This window comes from Antrostomus carolinensis, unplaced genomic scaffold (assembly GCF_000700745.2).
Source record: "Antrostomus carolinensis isolate BGI_N321 unplaced genomic scaffold, ASM70074v2 scaffold19899, whole genome shotgun sequence".
Taxonomy (NCBI): domain Eukaryota; kingdom Metazoa; phylum Chordata; class Aves; order Caprimulgiformes; family Caprimulgidae; genus Antrostomus; species Antrostomus carolinensis.
In genome coordinates, this window is record NW_010339527.1 from 5,201 (window position 1) to 10,400 (window position 5,200).

Consider the following 5,200-nt stretch of genomic DNA (forward strand, 5'->3'; position numbering starts at 1 on the left):
TGTTTTTTTTCTTTCATACAGTGCAAAGATCTACTGTGGATTTTCCTATTAATCATCATCATGAAGTAGAATTTAATAAATTACTTAAACATGAGATCATAATAAGTGTATTTTTATTAAAAAGTTATCAAAGTACCTCTTTATTTAAACCATGTTAGGCAAGTCACATTTGGCTTCTTTCACATATCTTACCAGAAAAAACTAAGCGATATTGCAGATATTTGTTCTGACATAGAAGTAGCAAATAAAAAGTAAAACCAAATTCAGCTATTTCAGCGACTGAAAATAGCTTTTATGTCCACACTGACCTACAGAAAGTACAAGACAAAAGAGGATTTCCTGTTAAGCTTGTATCCTATCTTCCCAAAGCAGTAAACACACCAGAGAGCCAAGAGCAGCAAAGAGGCCTATTGTATTTTTCCCTTGTAATACGTCTGCCTCTGCAGGGTATGATTTGGCTCACAAGACAGACTAGGAATTTTGGCTAACCTCACGCCATTGCACAGAATGCAACTGAAAGTTATTTCTCATTCCACATCTATTAAATCAAAGGCCACAGGAAGCTTAAATGAGGAGGAACTGTGGCTGTTAGTGTACCCGTTCAGGCTTCTGGAGAAAAGCTCGTTCTAGTGCTCAGGAACTGATTGCCATCTGTCACCCACATCACCTGTATTTAGAACAAATGGCTGTATTATAGAGTTGAACAAAGAGTAAAGTACTATTGCCTCTGACCATCAATTTCATACCTAAAAATGTTAATTAAACCCTTACCTTGGCCATTTCAAAGCAACAAAACCATCATAATGAATCACCACACTGACCTATTCAGTTTCACTTAAAATCCAATTCATTATACAGCCTGGTAAAAACAAAACAGGCACTACAGTAAAGGGAGCCCAGTTACACCCATCCAATTGTTGAATTCACAAATTGACACGCATCCACGGTCCAGGAAAACATTCAGGCAAGACTGAAAACTGCAGATGACAAATGCAGTCGAGAATTTGAAAGACTACACTTCTCTGTTCTCTGGTAAAGAGGTTCAGCAAGGGAGACAGACTAAGAGCCATATGAGGACCAACCCCCACGTTACTATGCTTGCTGTAGGCTCCGTGTAATTCTCAGAAGACAGATTTCACACAGAAAAATACAGATTAATTTATTATGCAAGAACTAAAAATAATGCCAGACCAAAACACAGTGAATTCCTTCAAGCACCACAGGGATTCTTGCTATTTTCCTCAAAAGTCTCCCTTATTTCACAAGTACTTAGGATAGCTAAGACTGAAAAATGAAAAGGCTCACTGAGAAGTCACAAACTGTCCCTTTCCAAAATAAAAAAAAAAAAAAGATTAAGATGGAGCTCTTAAAAGGGAAGCATTACCATTTTTAAAGCATTTTACTATAGAGCACTAAGCAAGTCTGAGAATATTTAATATTTCAGTGTCACAGTCACTGTATGCAAATTTACCTTTCCCCAGGACACCACTGTTTGAATCCTTCAGGAGCTAACATGGTGCCTCACTTCTAAACATGCAGGAACGACTGGTTATATTAAAGTACCTTATACATATATAAGCACAGATTAGATAGCCAGTCATCCAGCTGTTCCTCATGCTGAAGTGCATGTACAACTGCTTCTGTATGCACAAAACATCTGCCTGCCTGTTGTCATAGTAAAAACAGAACCCACCCTTCAGATTATCACAAAAATCTCAGCCAAAACAATTTTAAGCTGAATATTTTGAATATGTTCATATTTAACATACATTTTCTTCTTACTATTAGACCAACTGATTCATGTAGGTTGGGTCTTACAAATTCCTTTAAAGAAAAAATCACTGCCAACGCATATGGTGTGTAGCCCCTATATAAGTGGGTGCTGCTGACAGAAAAATATGTAACAACTAGGAATTTTATTTTTCTTTTTATCTATAGCTTGCAGAAGTGTTTTGAAGTTTTCTTATTAAGCATTCAGCTAGCTCAGCTCCATTTTTACCACTGACTTTACACTGTGTCATTTAATTTGGTAATTTAAATTGCACACTTTCAAAGGAAGCAGCTACACCCATCTTTTTAACCTACAATCTCAAGGAGCCTTTTTTAAAGCAACTGTGATATAAAATACTAGACATTTTATGATATGAAATAAAAGAGCAGGAAAATGTTTTAATAATGTTATATTAGAGAGCACAGTTGTTCAGAAAAACATCAAATAGATTATACTAGCTAATAGTCTGATTAAACTTCACACAATGAGAAAATTCAGGCTTTGACAAGACTTCACAATTATTTTTTTCTCATTATAAATAAAGCTACAATAAGGAGGAAGCAAAAAATAAGGATATGTTACAGCTATTACGTTCTTTATTCAGCAAGAGCTATTTGTGGTTTCCAGCACACCAAGACATGCTCTTGAGTTGAACCCTGCGTGGTATGTTTACAAGGAAGGTAACAAGATGTGTATATAATACTCCCTGGAAATAAAATCCCCTTTGTAATTGATTATATTTGTTACCAAAAACTAGGATTTGTCAATATGCATTATTTATTGTCTCCATAAGTAACAGAAATAGGTCTTATATTTAAAAAGAGTCATATACTTCCCAAAGACCAGCCTGTCTCCTCTGCCTTGAGATAAGTCTCCAGACACAACCAGCCTAAGGCAGCAGAGGAGACATAAATGAGATGTGCCAAGCCTCTGGCATGCTGTCCCTTACAGAGTGGCAGAAAGACCTTATGGAAGTGACTGTATCTTTCCTCATTGTCACATCCCAACAAATCATATTTCATTTACAGTAATAAAAATTTCATTCTTCAACTTATTACTACTTTATTATGTTTTTTTCTTATATGACTTCATATACATTAAAAACACCATTCCTAAAAGACCTATTATAAAGATTGTTTTTCTCTACTGGCTTCATAAATCCCAAAATTTATCATTTCACTTGTGGGCACTTTGGTTTTAAGTCCACAAGATGACACAGGCTATCTCTGCAGGTAGGTATTAAATACATCATCTAAAGAAGCCTTTCAAGTCATAATCCCAGACTTCTCCAATAGATATCTGGGCATATCAGCTGAGATCTTGAATAAGAGAGAACCAAAAATAACTCTCCAGCATAGGCTACTTGATTTCCTACATGTCTACATTATTCAGATCAACTTTGTAACATCTCTAATTGTTAGGCTTTATACTTTCTATTAATATCACAAAAAGCTCAATAGAGAGAGAAAAAAAAAGAAGATATTCATGTGAGTTGCAACAGTGCTGCAAGCATGCCTACGGCAAAGTCCATTCCTGTGGTCTATAAACTGTCATTGTGAATATATTTCACTTAGTAGAAATGAACACACTTAACATCAAAGCTCCAAGCTATTTAAGGAAGCTATCAGAGCATGAACATATATTTTGGTTCAATGTTTCTTTGTGTAAAAAAAAAATTGTTATTTTAAACAAGGTTTTTAATATTTATTAAGATCTGATACATGTTCTTGCTATTCAGTGGTTCCTGTGCTATATATACTACATCATATTTTTATTAAACGTGATTTTCATAGTATTTATCTAAAAAAATGTTTTCCTGTTTATTTGCAGTGATAAAAATTAATCAAGAAAAAGATTTCTAGAAAAAAAAATTCCTACAAAAATAAATCCAGACTGGAAATTCTAAACTACCACCTTCTCAAGGCAACTATGGTACAGGCTACTTAATGTAACCACTCAGAGAAAGCAAACCAGCATATTTACTGATTTCTTTTTTATTATTATGAGAATAAGGGGCTTGATCTTTCCTCCTAAATTGTCCATTAGTTTTGGACATCACGTTCCTGACTCATTAGAATCTGTCCTTTAGCAGCACATTTTTTCTGATATTCAGAGCTTCAGACTTCAAAAACTGTAACAAAAGCAGAATTATACTGAAGATAGCATCTTATTTCTACTGAAGTCAACAGCAACACTTCTGATGAGGACAGTGAGATAGACTTGACCTCTGTTTTTCCAAAATGTAAACCAAGATCTACAAGTACTTACAAGAAATAAACATCTAAAAAAGCTCAAACCAAGGAAACCATCTTTGGAAGACAATTGGTCCATACTGTTTTCAAGCATTCCTTCCAAATAGGCATTACTAACTATTAATAAGCATCTTGTCTTGCACAATCAAAAAAAAAATTAATAATTTTATCCCTTATGTTTCATGTGCTGTAAGCTGCCAGAGCAGAAAGGTGCATCAGGAGGCAATCTGGAAAAAATATGTTTTGGGTTAACTCACTAACAGACCCAGGAAACACTTCTCCAACTCATTAAACATGCGGTGAGCCAGGCAACAGTCTCCACTGCAAAGAATTTCCATTTCAGAAAACCTCTTGATCCCTTCTTTAGGATAACTGCATTTTCCTTTGACATAGGTATCAACTAGCTGAGCTTCTCCTTAATATTTTCTAGTCCAAGTAATTTGTTTGGTTTCTATTCAATTGTTACAAAATACATTTCATAAGAACTATGGGCAGTGAGCTAAGAATGTATGCTTTAATAATGAAACACAGACTTTGTTTTTTTTAAATAAGCAGTAAGTGTCAGGTAAAACAAGCTCTCTGCTTTCTTATGTATATAATTAAGCATATCTTAATTAAGTATATGACTGTTTTTAAATATAAGACCTATTTCTGTTACTTATGGAAACAATAAATAATACATATAATACTAGATTGCTCAAGCAATGCCACCTTGCCATCTAACTGCTGTCTCTCACAAAGGTTCTTTATAACAGCAGAGTAAGAACGATGTTATGATTTCTTAATATACAACAGATTTTGATATTTTGTGAAATGCTTGGTAAGAACAAAATCACTGGCAAAGTACAAATATGTTCTAAACTCACAAGTCTTCCAATTTTTTCATCTTTCCCCTCAAGCTTCAAGGGCTGTCAAAAAGTATCAAACATCTCATTTGTTTTCTGTAATTTATGCCATTTATTTTCTTGCCCTTCCCCCTTTTTTGAAATTTCATTCTGCCTGGACAGTTAAAGCAGACTGATCTGGTCCTGATCATTTTCACTCTGTAAACTTCTGCAGGGACTAACTAACTAAAAAAAAAAAAATCTAGAAAAACAGTAGTTTCACTAGCAGCTGATTTTACTGAAATGTGTTACATCCAAATATTTAATTAATATTATGCTTGACAAAACCTAGG